General features: G+C 48.8%; 1 pseudogene; it reads right to left on the reverse strand.

Annotated features, from left to right (window-relative positions):
• Positions 1–833: 833 nt before the first annotated feature.
• On the reverse strand, positions 834–9,375 carry LOC141101179 (serine/arginine-rich splicing factor 9 pseudogene; annotated as a pseudogene).
• Positions 9,376–15,165: the final 5,790 nt, after the last annotated feature.

Genomic DNA, 15,165 nt, shown 5'->3' on the forward strand with positions numbered 1-15,165 from the left:
AACATTGTTCCTTTGTTTCACAAAGATAGTAGAACAATACTAGGACTGCAATACAATACAGCTCTGGCAATAATTAAGAGACCACTTCCAAATGTCAGTTTGTCTGAATTTTCTCTTTATAGGCATATTTTTGAGTAAAATGTAAATTTTTCCTTTAGTCTACCAACTTCTGACAACATGCCTCCAAATTTCCAAGCAATAAATTTTGTATTTTTTTTCCTGAAAACGAGAAATGGTCAAAATGAAAAAAAAAAGTGCTTTCAGACCTCAAATAATGCTAAGAAAACAAGTTCATAATCATTTAGAAACAACAATACTAATGTTTTAACTTAGGATGAGTTCAGAAATCAATATTTTGTGGAATACCCATAATTTGTAAAAACAGCTTTCATGTGTCTTGGCCTGCTTGTCACCAGTCTTTCACGCTGCATCTGGCACAAAAATTTAAGCAGTTCTTCTTTGTTTGATGACTTATGACTGTCCATCATCCTCTTGATTATATTCCAGAGGTTTTCAATGGGGTTTGGGTCTGGAGAATGGGCTGCCCATGACAGGGTTTTGATGTGGTGGTCTCTTAATTTTTGCCAGAGCTGTAGGTAATCAGCAGCCACTCAACAAATGCAGCCAGTGATCAATAATTCAGGGACAATAAGGATCAACAGTCATTCTCACATGAACTCTAGCTCATGTCCCTGGGCCTACTGAAATAATATGTCTGGATAATTCAGATAAAATGCGATGTTGCCACATAACTCCCCCATCTTAATTAGCCAGACATGATATGCTTCCAATCATCCTTCTCCACTTATCGGGGACAATCCATTAACATGTCTTTAAGCGGGGACATTAATGTAAGAGGGTTCACCTTCATGAGAATGAATCTTTGTATCATCCAGTTTCCTCAAAGCAAATTCCATGTCGTCCTTGCGAATAAACTCCACTATCCCCGTGCCATCCATGTGCACATCAGCATAGCAGACATCTCCAGCTTCTCTCATATGATCTTTTAGATCCTGCAAACTTCACAAGGGGGGGAAAGCTCTGAGACAAGGACTCTTTATTCAGTTCACCGAGAAAGTGAACCGTTCCTCCAGTGGAGTCCTCCATAACCTCCCCCATGGTTTCCTGTTTGACCTAAGAAACTCTACACGTAAATGACGAGAACCGAACTCGTATCCATTACTTCCACTCATGGCATTCTCAGCTTCCCACAGATTCCGGAAACTGATGGAGGCGAATTGTGTGGCACTGCCTCCCCCATGATTCTTCAGATCGAAGGTACGTATCCTCCCATACTGATGGAACAATTCCTCCAGCTCCTTCTTGTACTTTGGCTGGTAAATTGCCCACAAAAATGCACCCATTCCCCAAGTGCTGACCCCAGCCCCGGAAAGGGCCACTTGGCGGCCTGGTAAATGGTATTCTGGCGGTACAATATCTAGGTTGGTTAGGGTGATGGAAGGCCCAGTGTTCCAAGGTTCCTAGACCTTTGTTGTGAACACTTTTGACCTGGCTTCTGAGTTTGGGCTCCCTCTGGTGGTTGCTGCTGGTAATGGAGCTGGTCTGGCTGACAGAAGTCAATCACCTGAGGAGGATGATTGGGGGTCAGGTGTTACAGACTGGAGAGATTTAAGTGAGCAACCTTCCCTCAGTTGTTGCTGGTGATTTGGTTTTCTTCCTGAGCATTTTGGAAGTCTGCTTGCCTCCTGCTTTGTCCTGCATCTGTCAGATAAGTTAGGTGTCTGCTTGAATCTTTTTGCATTTTATCCATTTTTTTTCTTTCCTCTGATTTTTGCTTTGCTGATGTGCATTCAGCCTTGTCCCCTGCTGGGACCTTTGCTGGACTCTGTTCCATATGCCATAGCTCATGTCAGTCTTTTCAGTATTTCTAATCCCGTTATATCAGTATCTTTTGTTTTGTGTCCAGTTCACACCAGAGTTCTGATTTAGTGGGGGAGAGGTCGTGTGGCCTCAGTATTTTTGCATATCAGATGTGATGGATTTTTTTCTTAGGGTTTTTTTGCGTGATTGCAGACAGTATCCGTTGCTGTCCTGTTCTATCTAGACAGTTTGGGCCCCACCATTTGCTTACTCTATTTTATGCCTGCGTTTTGTGCCTCATCTTGTCTCACCGGCAATATATGTTCGGGGGCTATTTATGCCTTTGGGGTTCTTCTCCGGGGCAGTTTAGCTTTCCCTTTTCTCTCTTTAGGCTTAGTTAATTCTTTGGCTGTGCCGAGGCATCTAGGGCATCGTAGGTACGTCCCACGGCTAATTCTAGTTGTGTTGTCAGTTTGGGGGTCTGCAATCCGCTAAGTTACCAACCTCTCTGGTTATCTGGTTGCCTAGTCTATTCTCCTGCTATCCTCCTCAGTTACCTAATCATAACAGACCTTGATATCACGGACCTTGACTGGCTGGAGGTGGCTATGAAGGTTGGCTGGTGTAGGGTGGTCAACCTGCCATATAGTGTGAACAGGGTATATCACTTCCTCCTTTGCTGGTGTATCCCGGGGGCCACTCAGACTCTGATGGCTCGCCTAGGCAGATGCTGACTGGATTTGCAGGCAGATGGGTTCCAGGCATGGGGCCCCAGCCCTGGGAACAATCTTTGGCATTGTGTCCAAGGCGCAGACATGTATAACAGCATCATTGCTGAGACAAATCACTGGTACTGTTGATAACCATTTGTCCTGGTGGGTTTTCTGCTGGGAAGCGGGGAAATCCTGCTTGAGTGACTGGTGACCCGTCAAATCTTTGGTTGATGGATCTTCTGGGATCGATGGGAATATTGGGTCTCTAGAGGGGTTGGTAGGCTGAAAACTTGTCAGCCAATCGTGCTGCTTGCTCTGGGGTGTTGGGCTTCTGGTTGGCTACCCACTCTCTTATTTTGGGTGGCTATTTTCTCCATAAGTTGCTTGAGCACAATCACATCCCTGAGAGCATCAGCAGACTGGGCAGCCCGATCATCGAGACAGCGGTTGCAGTGTCATCATAGTTGATTGCCAAATTCTACATAGGAGACCCCCTGGAGAGACAGTGTCCGGCACTTGGTGCGATATCTTTCAGGAGTGATGGTAAAAAGGGACAACAGGGTGTCCTTAATAGTCCAATAGTCCAGACAGTCCTGAGGACCAAGAGACTGAACAGCATCCTTGTGCCTGGCCAGTCAAGCTAGTCCACAAGTATTTGGCCCAATCAGCTATAGGTACCTGGTGCATCATCATTAGTGTCTCAAAGCTTTGCAGACGTTCGTCAACCTCTGTGTTGGACTCATTAAACACTGGGACATCTCTATAGCGAAGATGATTTTGAGTAAGTCAAAGAGTCTAAAAGGCAGAAGCAACACTCAGAAAACTAATGGAATGGAGCTATATATTGGAGAAGACGACAGTAGGTGAGTATACAGTGGCATGTGAAAGTTTAAGTACCCCTGGTCAATATTACAAAAAGGAAAATTTGAGTGCTCAGATAACTTTGGCCAAGGTTTCAGACTTTAATTAGCCTGTTAGGGTTAGGGCTTGTTCTCTATCATCATTAACAAAGGCCAGGTGATACAAATTTCCCAGCTTTATAAAATGGAGCTTCCTCTAACCTTGTGCCAAAAAACTGCAGCCATGCGTTCTTCTAAGCAGCTGCCAATCACTCTAAAGATGAAAATGGTGTGAGGCCCACAGGCAGGAGAAGAATATAAGAAGATAGCAATGTGTTTTCAACTTGCTCTTTCCACATTTTGAAATGTAGTTAACAAATGACAGTTATCAAGAACAGTGGACATCAAGACAAGGTCTGGAAGAACAAGCAAAATTTCCCTGAGAGCTGCTCGTCGGATTGCTAGAGAGGCAAATCAAAACCCCCTGCTTGACTGCAAAAGACATTCAGAAAGATATAGCAGACTCTGAAGTTGTGGTACATTGATCAACTGTTCAGAGACACCTGCATAATTATGGCCTTCATGGAAGAGTCATCAGAAGAAAACCTCTCCTGCATCCTCAATAAAATTCAGAGACAGAAGTATGTAAAACAACATTTAAACAAGCCTGATGCATTTTGGAAACAAGTCCCGTGGACTGATGAGGTTAAAATAGAACTTTTTGGGAAAAATGTGTGGAGAAAAAGGGCACATAATTCCAGGAAAAGAACATCTCGCCAAGCACAAAACATGAGGGTGGATCAATCGTGGTTTGGGGTTGTGTTGCAGCCAGTGGCACGGGCAACATTTCATGGGTAGAGGGAAGAACGAATTCAATGAAATTGCAACAAATTCTTGATGCAAACATAAAACCATCTGTAAAAAAGCTGAAGTTGAAAAGAGCATGGTTTCTACAAATGGATAATGATCCTAAACACACAATAGACTACCTCAAAAGGAGCAAGGTATTACAATGACCCTTATAGTCCCATTATCTGAAGATCATTGAAATCTGTGGCTAGACCTCAAAGTAACGGTCCACACAAGAGGACCAAGGAATCTCACAGAACTGGAAGAATATTCCGCAAAAAAAATTGCTGAAAATCCCTCAAACAAGAATTAAAAGACTCTTGGCTGGCTACAAAAAGCATTTATAAACTGAGATACTAGAAAAATAGGGTGTTTCTAGGTACTAACCAAGCAGGGTCCCCAGACTTTTGCATAGGCCCATACATACATATACAGTATATATATTGTAATGTAGCGCTTGTTAACAAGGTTGGGGACACTCGCTTTGCAGCCAAATAATCAGATCCGGCAAGCGTTTTCCGTAAAAGAATAACAGTCCATGTGGTATATTCAGGCATCATAAACCATGACCAGCAACATAAAGTTCATATCCAACAGCATAGCGTCCATGACAGAGCTCCACTCTGTCCATCCTGTAGTCATACAGGTTAGGCAATGTCCACTACGCAGGCTCTCTAGCCTCAGTTATCTCACCCCGTCAGGGTTACCTCATGGCTGCTTCTCCATACTGCAGATGTTCATTCCCTTCCCTGGGAACTCTCAGGCACTTGCAGCCATTAAACACAGCGTCCACACATGCTGTTAGGAAGGCAGCCAGATCTTCCTCATTCGGTCTCACGTCAGCCCAGACGAGACCTTTCATACGGACCAACCGGGTCCAAGCATTCACTCATGTGTTCTACCCTCGCCACCTTATATGGCCCGTAGCCACGCCCACCGGATCACATGGCTATGACCTCATCACAGGTCCTTCACTCATTCACACACATATACATTACTATGGCATCCTAGATACCCGCCCCTAGGTGGGTTTGTAGGTAGCTGGTCTCGCCCGTCTCACCAGCTACCTGGAAAGCTCTCCCTGACACAGTGTAATGAAAACTCAGCAGTACCTCTGCTGATCAATACACATATTCAAGCTTCCATCCCAAGGCCACCTACCTTGGGATACATAACGATCATTCAGCATCCTGCCACTCATCCTCTCTCCTGGGACACCCACACAGCGCCCCCTAACGGACACAGTGGTCACTACAGCACATACCTCCCCCCTCTGTTCAAACTTGTGGGGTTGAACACACAACATTACTCCGGGATCTCGAGACCGGGCACTCATTACTCCTTGCCCAACAGGTCGAGAGAACAGTCTCCGGCTGTCATACGGCCTCATCCGTACGTTAGGTCTCCCCCGCCTCCAGCGGTCAGAATATCGGCCTTGGTCTTTGGCCTTCCAGTCACAGTCTGTCTGCGTCATCAGACACTGTTTAGTCTCCATCCTTTCTCTATCTGTTCCATTCCCCGACCGGCTCTCCCGGTTGGCGCGGTCATAGGTCTTAGTCGAGCCTACTATTGGGCCTGAGTCTGACCCATTCAGTGTCTCACAGGAACTAAGGTCTCTCAGCCTCGTACGACCCGTCGAACTGCCACTTGCTGACATTCTTCGGCCACCTGCCATGTCACTACTTGGAGGAACCCTTCAGGTCCTTACATCTTGGGTTGAAGGTGGCCGCCACCTGGTGTTCCATACCTGTTTATTGATCTGCCGACGGTCCAGCCTCAACTGCTCAATCTCTTGCAGGTACCCCACTCGATACTCCAAAAGCATCTGAAAGTTTCACAGGCTTTCCTTGGAGCCAACCACTATAATGGAGGTCCTACCCCCTTCACTGGATACCTGGTCTTCATCATCAGGAGGGATCCTCACCACACTGGAGATATTTACAAGGTCTTGCATTACCTTCCCGAGTCTTCCAATGATTCTCCCAACCAGACCTTTGGGTACCAGAATTACATCTTTCCGCAAACCCCGCCGATCCATAGCCTCCCTTGCTAACTCTAGGTGTCGAGCAGCTTTCATATTACTCCGCCTGACCAACTGTTTGGCGAGGAGACATTGCAAATGCAACTCTTTCAGGACAGCTACCCGGTTTGCTGTATCTTCCCTGGCTGATATTATCACCAACTACCGAGTCTCAGGTGCCCAGTGCACCTTACACGCCTTTACTGCCTCTTTGAAAGCCTCATGCACACCTTCCTCAGCACAGGCTTCTTGCATGTCTTTGGGTACCTCGATCACAGATTTGAAGGTCGAGGTCTTGCTCTCTTCCTGGACAGAAGGCTCTGGCTTTACCACGGACACTTCCCTCACTACAGTTGACCCGACCGGGTGACTGTCTTCTTCTGTTCTTAGCTCACAAACTTCATGAGATTTTATCTCTTCACGACCCTTTGTCAAGATGGGTACTGACAGTTCCGTCTTGTTATCACTCGGGCCCGGCCACTGTAAATCTTCGTCCAAGCTCTTCTCCCACAGAACTTTTACTACTCCTCTGAGTTCTTCCATCTCTTCCCTAAGGGTCTTGTTCATGCTTTGCCAGGTTGACAGGTGACCTCTGAGCTCCAAGACTTCTTTCTCGAGCCCCTCCACCCTGTGCTCGGCCATTTGTCTCAGGACCCTTTCTCGTTCGAGATGTTCTCCCACTGTCTCTTTTATCAACTGTATCTCATGATCTTGTTCTCTTTTGGCCAGCACGTGTTGCACCACTACTTCTTTAACTATATCATCACAGGGTACCACTGGGTCAGTCCCGTCAGCCGAGTGAACCGTCCCATTACCGTCTAATCGTGTTTCTACCCCAGTTGTCTCGTCAGTCAGGTCACCATCCGTCATGTCACGAGACATTAGGTCCGTAACTTGGTCAGATGTACACCTTCTTCCGGTCACTTCTACATCAGACCTGTCTACTTTAGCAGGCGTCACCGTCTCAACGTCTGTTAGCCCAACAGTAGAAACGTCTCCATCCCCCTGCCATACATCATCAAACATGACAAAGTCCCGTCCCCTCTCAAAGGGATGCAATAAGTTTGGTGGCATACTACCACCTTGGCACTCAACCCCTTTTGTCATCTCAATCATGACTCTGTCCACCGTATAGTTCACAATAACCCCATGGTTGCAGCGAACCCTGCCGTTTTTCTCGGTCAGAGATAAAACGAGAGAAGTTCCTGTCAGAGTCTCCTGACTCTTTGAGTCCATCCTACCAGAGACTCCTTCCCGGTGCAGCATCACGGTGCACACCTGTGGCACATCGTTATCTGGAAAATACATGCCGCACTCCGAAAAAGTCATACACACACACTGCGGTTCCCGAGACATGTCCACTGAGGTACCCAGTGCTGCCCCTTTTGAAAACTCGGCCCCTTTCTGGACCCCCATCCCAATTTGGGCCACCGCCCCCCTCTGGGACTCCACCCCTTTTTGGGTTACCACTACAATTTGGGTCACCGCCCCTTTCGGGATTTCCCCATGTCCGTTCTACAGGCCTCCTTAGACCACAGTTCACACCAAAACAGTTTATGTCTTTAACAATACCACACAAGTTCTTGCTGGCACCACCACAGCTCCTGATGTCACCGATCTCCGATACCTCCGGCTGCCGCTCACACACACCTTCGTAACCCCGCCGAGTTACAGCAAGCCGCTTGTCACCTTCGTAACCCCGTCGAGTTACAGCAAGCCGCTTGCCACCTTCTTGACCCCACTGAGCCACCGCCAGCTGACTTGAGAGGGAAAAGAAAAAAACAACACATAGTGCATCCCCCACTGCTCCACCAATGTTTTTTTGCCATACCAACAGGATCTCTGCTCCTCTAGCACCTGGACTATTGGCTATATTGGATAATCCGCATTTTTTTTAAATATTGCCTAGCAGTGATAAACTATCAACCAGTGACTACCAAAACTCTACTTCAAAAGGGCGACTATGTGATAAAGGCTGTTGTTAGGCCGAAACGTCTGCTGTCGCTTCATCACCGTCAATTAAATAATAAAAAGCTCACTTTAGCATAATTTACGTGTGCAGTGATTCTATATTGACTTTACATTTACGGGACCAGAGGCTCCCTTTCACTAGCACCGTTTATTCATTACACTAGTCGAGTGCTAGCCATCTGCCATATCTACTGTCTGTGTGCTATTCAGGATGTCCATCTCCTCCTGAGACCGTCCAACACACAGGGCACACCGGGTGCTATTCAGGGAGCTGACCCTCCTCCCAGGGTTTCCCAACGCACCGGCCTCACCAGGTCCAGGGGCTCAGCGGGTGCTCTTCAGGACATCCGTCTCCGCCTGAGACTGTCCAACACTCATGCCTCACCAGGTCCAAGGTCACAGCACATGCTCCAGGGATCCGATTCTTCTCCCAGAACCTCCCAACACTGACCCTCCAGGACCTTGGTCACTGAATCCTCCAGGTACAAAGTCTTTCTCATTGACCCCGGTCAGTACAACACAGACACCCGTCCGTTACCTGTGTCGGCCACACAGGTTCTCGGGTACCTCTTATCCACAGAGGCACCCTATAGCAATCCACAGTCTCTTTCTCTGAACCCGGTCAGCACATCACACGGTTTTCACGATCGTCACCTGCTGGCCGCGCAGGTTCTCGGACCCCTCTACCGCAGAGGTGTCCTATAAGTCTCTTCCACTGACCCCAGTTAGCATGTCACATGACTTTCAAGACCATCAGCCCTCCTGGCTCAGCGTTGCCAGCACTGCAACATGTGCTGTTGGAACCGTTGCCCTTAGCAACCGAATTTTGCAGTCCTCTTCCGTTGCCCCTAGCAACAAGGCTACAACACTGCCCTTAGCATTCTCCACCAATTGTAAGGTAGCGCTTGTTATCAAGGTTGGGGACACTCGCTTTGCAGCCAAATAATCAGATCCGGCAAGGGTTTTCCATAAAAGAATAACAGTCCATGCGGTTTATTCAGGTATCATAAACCATGACCAGCAACATAAAGTTCATATTCAACAGCATAGCGTCCATGACAGAGCTCCACTCTGTCCGTCCTGTAGTCATACAGGTTAGGCAATGTCCACTACGCAGGCTCTCTAGCCTTACAGTTATCTCACTCCATGAGGGTTACCTCATGGCTGCTTCTCCATACTGCAGACGTTCATTCCCTCCCCTGGGAACTCTCAGGCACTTGCAGCCATTAAACACAGCATCCACACATGCTGTTAGGAAGGCAGCCACATCTTCCTCATTTGGTCTCACGTCAGCCCAGACGAGACCTTTCATACGGATGAACCGGGTCCAAGCATTCACTCATGTGACCTACCCTGGCCACCTTATATGGTCCATAGCCACGCCCACCGGATCACCTGGCTATGACCTCATCACAGATCCTTTACTCATTCACACACATATACGTTACAATGGCATCCTAGATACCCGCTGTGATAAAACACTCCGGGATCGCCTTTGCTGGGGTCAAAGGTCACGTGCGTTCAGCATGAAACTCAGGCGCAGAGCTGGGATTCGTGTATAACTGACCCTGGGTCAGGTTTATTAACGGTGAAAGCAATGCAAAAGGAAATAAAACATAAAACAAATCCTTGCCTGTCCGGCACTAACTAAACAATGGACAACCTAACTACCAACTGGCGGGCTTCTCCCGTCCAGCCAAACCACAGTTGCAGTGGGCACTGCTTCCACTCACGTGTGTCTCTCACACAGACAGGCTCTCTGTGTTCCCAGGCTGAGACACTCACACAACCACCTTGCATCCTTTTATATCCACCTCCCATTATCCATTAGTAAGCAGGTGCGATACTGACCAGACTAGGCCACATAGGAAAGGAATCTGGGCGAGATATACCTGCCCTCATCCACTATTCCCACATGATTCTCACATATCCCCCCCTTCTTCTCAGACCACTCCGGTCGAGCAATGACACCCGCCAAACAGTGCACTCGGGACAGGGCATCTGCATTTCCCATCTGTACCCCTGGGCGGTGCTCCACCGTAAAAGTGTAGGCCTGCAGGGCAAGGAACCACCGGGTCACCCGGCTATTCCGTTCCTTGTTCAAGTGCATCCACTTGAGAGGGGCATGGTCAGTGATCAGCCTGAACTTTCGGCCCACCAGGTAATATTTGAGGGCCTCTAGAGCCCACTTAATGGCGAGGCGCTCTTTTTCTACGACTGCATACCTTTGCTCGTGTTTATTCAGCTTCCTACTGAGATAGAGGACTGGGTGTTCCACTCCGTCCCTCACTTGTGAGAGTACAGCCCCGATACCGGTATCAGAGGCATCCGTTTTTACCACAAACTCACTGCGGAAGTCCGGAGTCACCAGTACGGGCTGAGAACAAAGTGCCCGTTTTAGGCTATGGAAGGCTTCTTCAGCCGCTAAACTCCATTTAATCATGACGGAGTCTTTCCCTTTTGTAAGATCCGTCAGGGGGGTAGCGATGGCTGCAAAATTGGGTATGAACCGGCGATAATAACCGGCGATCCCCAGGAAGGCTTGCACCTGCTTCTTGTTGACAGGTTGTGGCCAGTCCTGAACCGCCTGAATCTTATCAACCTGGGGTTTAACAACACCCCTCCCAATTACATACCCCAAATACCGGGCTTCTTCTAGCCCGATGTGACATTTCTTGGGGTTCGCGGTTAGACCTGCCTCCCACAGGTCGTCAATCACAGCTTGTACTTTCTGGAGATGAGTCTCCCAGTCCAAGCTGTAAATGACAATGTCATCCAAATAGGCCGAAGCATACCGCCTATGTGGCCTCAAGACTCGATCCATCAGTCTCTGGAAGGTTGCCGGTGCCCCGTGCAGTCCAAATGGCATATACACATACTGAAATAAACCTTCCGGCGTAGCAAATGCTGTCTTTTCTCTGGCAGCCTCCACCAGAGGGATCTGCCAATACCCCTTTGTTAGGTCTAGGGTCGTAATATACCGGGCTTTTCCTAACCGATCTATTAACTCGTTGACCCGGGGCATGGGGTAGGCATCAAATTTTGAGACCGCATTCAGTTTCCTGAAGTCATTGCAGAACCGGATGGTGCCGTCCGGTTTAGGAATTAGCACAATCGGGCTGGACCACGCACTGTGCGATTCCTCAATGACTCCTAACTCTAACATTGCCTTCACTTCTCGGGAAACGGCTTCACGGCGCGCTTCCGGGATTCGGTAGGGCTTTACGTGAACTGTGACACCAGGTTCCGTTACGATGTCATGTTTCATTAGCATAGTCTGCCCGGGTTTTTCTGAGAAAAACTTTTGGTTGTGAAGTAGAAACTGCCTGACTTCCGTCTTTTGCCGCTCCGAGAGAGCCTCTGCAACCCGTACCTCCGGTACGGTATGCGAGCAGACAGGATGGGCCAGCTCCGCTGACAAGGCAGACCGATCCTTCCAGGGCTTTATCAGATTTACATGATAAATCTGTTCAGGTTTCCGTTTACCTGCCTGGTATACTTTGTAGTTTACTTCACCAACTCTTTCCTTGATCTCAAAGGGGCCCTGCCACTTTGCCAGGAACTTACTGTCCACCGTGGGGACCAGGATCATCACCCTATCTCCGGGTGCAAACGTACGGATCTTGGCGCCCCTATCATAGATTCTTTTTTGGGCTCCTTGAGCCTGTATCATGTGTTCTTTGACGATAGGCATAACAGCCGCAATACGGTCCTGCATTTGTGTGACGTGATCTATCACTGTTTTAAACGGAGTGACCTGACCCTCCCAGGTTTCTTTTGCAACGTCTAACAGTCCGCGAGGACGTCGGGCGTACAATAACTCGAAAGGCGAGAATCCCGTGGAAGACTGGGGTACTTCCCTGATGGCAAAAAGCAAATATGGAAGTAAATAGTCCCAGTTCTTCCCATCCTTGTCTATCACCTTTCTCAGCATCTGCTTCAGAGTTTTATTGAACCGTTCGACCAACCCGTCTGTTTGAGGGTGATACACGGATGTGCGTAACGATTCAATTTGTAACAATCGGCAGAGCTCCTTCATTACCCTGGACATAAAGGGGGTCCCCTGGTCGGTGAGTATCTGTTTTGGTATACCGACCCGACTAAACACATGCACCAGTTCCTTGGCAATCGTCTTGGTGGCCGTGTTACGCAAAGGGATGGCCTCCGGGTAACGAGTGGCATAATCCAAGATGACCAGGATATGTTGGTGTCCACGTGCAGACCGTGGAAGGGGCCCAACTAAATCCATCCCAATCCTCTCAAACGGGACTTCAATAATAGGTAGGGGTACCAAAGGGCTACAGAACCGGGGCTTAGGTGCAGAGGATTGGCAGTCAGGACAAGACTCACAATATACACGAATATCGTGATGCATGCCTGGCCAAACAAAACAGTGTAATATCCTTTCGGTGGTTTTCTGGACTCCCAGGTGACCTCCCATCACATGTCCGTGGGCCAGGTCCAGCACCTGCCGCCGGTAGGGTTTTGGCACGACTAATAGTTGCACCGTATCTTCCCCCTTTTTCTCTATCTGATAGAGTAAATCATTCTCCAGAACCATGTAAGGATATGCCAGCCTAGAGCCAGGTTCTACGGGTACCCCATTTATCACTTTTACATTTGTCCTAGCCTGAGAAAGGGTAGGATCCTTTATTTGCTCGCTTTGGAAGTCATCTTTCTGAACTTCTAAATCCGGCAAACGGGGAGGTGGACGGCTGTCGGCCTCCTCCTCTTCCCCGGTCTCCTCCGTATCACCCGCCATGACTGAAAACGGGAACTGCAGGTCATTTCCCGCAGACTCTTCCCCAGAGTCTTCCGGGGAGACCTCTTCCAGGGGTTCGGGACCCACACGCGCCCTGGGAGAAGAATCATGTACACTATTACCCTGGGGTATCAACTGATTCTCCCACAATTGCCAGAAGTGGGGAAAATCCCAGCCCAGGATAACATCATGCAATAACGCCGGGACGAGTCCCACTTTATGTTGCACAGACCCATAGGAAGTAGTAATGCATATGACGGTGGTGAGGTACGAACAGGTGTCTCCATGCACACATGTTACAGAAAATTTGTCTGATGGTCCAGTCGGGGCTGACACCAGACTGGCCTTCACCAGAGTCACCACACTTCCCGAGTCTAACAATGCCACCACATTTTTGCCATCAACAATTAAATCACACAAGTGTTTTTCCACATCCTTTTGACCGGCATTCACACTCACCACCCGTGCAACCATAGACATGCGGTTTTTAGAGTCCGTGATGTCGCACTGCATGGGTTCAGTAGTGACCGGACAGTTCGCAGCAATATGTCCCATCTCTTGGCAGCGGAAACACCTAACGGGCCCCTTGCTTAGACCATAGTTCGTTACTCTCGGCCTCGCAGTGCGGGCAGTCCCGTTTTCTTCCCCCACTGTCTTAGGGATTTTTCCATCTCCCCTACTCCCTGGAACAGTCTTACCGGTTCCACGTGGAGATGATGAAGAACGAGGTGGGGTAGCGTCGTCTCGGAGTCCTTCCGCCACGGAGTAACGTTCAACCAGATCCACCAGTTGATCTGCCGTCGTAGGATTTCCATGGCTTACCCACTTCCTCAGGGCTGGCGGTAGAGCTCTCAGGTACTTGTCCATGACGACTCTCTGAATTATCTCTGGCGCTGTCAACACCTCGGGTTGTAGCCACTTCTTCGTCACGTGGATCAGGTCGAACATCTGTGACCGCGGTGGTTTATCCGGCTGATAAGTCCATTGATGCACTCTCTGTGCACGGACAGCGGTCGTCACTCCCAGCCGGGCCAAGATCTCGGATTTCAATTTGTCAAAGTCCTGCGCAGCTTCAGGTTTCAAGTCATAATACGCCTTTTGGGCCTCACCGGAAAGAAACGGGGCAATCAGGCCGGCCCATCGTGCCTTCGGCCATTTTTCTCGCATCGCCGTCCGTTCAAACGTGGTCAGGTATGCCTCGACGTCATCTTCGGTCGTCATCTTCTGCCAGTACCAACTCACGTGAATCACTCTCGACTCGGCTTCCAGGTTAACCTCCTGTAGGCTTGCCAGGCGCTGCGCCACCTGCTGGAGAAGCGAACGATCGGTAGCTGTCATGTCCACCAACTCCTTCAGCTGGGCCATCATCACCCGATTAGCTTCTTGCTGGACGGCGGTGGACTGTACCAGTGCTTTCACCACGTCCTCCATGCTCATGCTTGCAACGTGATGCCCGTGTTCTCCACCACAATGTGATAAAACACTCCGGGATCGCCTTTGCTGGGGTCAAAGGTCACGTGCGTTCAGCATGAAACTCAGGCGCAGAGCTGGGATTCGTGTATAACTGATCCTGGGTCAGGTTTATTAACGGTGAAAGCAATGCAAAAGGAAATAAAACATAAAACAAATCCTTGCCTGTCCGGCACTAACTAAACAATGGACAACCTAACTACCAACTGGCGGGCTTCTCCCGTCCAGCCAAACCACAGTTGCAGTGGGCACTGCTTCCACTCACGTGTGTCTCTCACACAGACAGGCTCTCTGTGTTCCCAGGCTGAGACACTCACACAACCACCTTGCATCCTTTTATATCCACCTCCCATTATCCATTAGTAAGCAGGTGCGATACTCACCAGACTAGGCCACATAGGAAAGGAATCTGGGCGAGATATACCTGCCCTCATCCACTATTCCTACATGATTCTCACACCGCCCCTAGGTGGGTTTGTAGGTAGCTGGTCCCGCCCACTCACCAGCTACCTGGAAAGCTCTCCCTGACACAGTGTAACGAAAGCTCAGCAGTACCTCTGCTGATCAACACACATATCCAAGCTTCCATCCCAAGGCCACCTACCATGGGATACATAACGATCATTCAGCATCCTGCCACTCATCCTCTCTCCTGGGACACCCACACAGCGCCCCCTAGCGGACACAGTGGTCACTACACCACTATATATATATATGTAT

This window comes from Dendrobates tinctorius, unplaced genomic scaffold (assembly GCF_039654945.1).
Source record: "Dendrobates tinctorius isolate UK_male_01 unplaced genomic scaffold, ASM3965494v1 ptg000115l, whole genome shotgun sequence".
In the NCBI taxonomy this organism is placed as follows: Eukaryota; Metazoa; Chordata; class Amphibia; order Anura; family Dendrobatidae; genus Dendrobates; species Dendrobates tinctorius.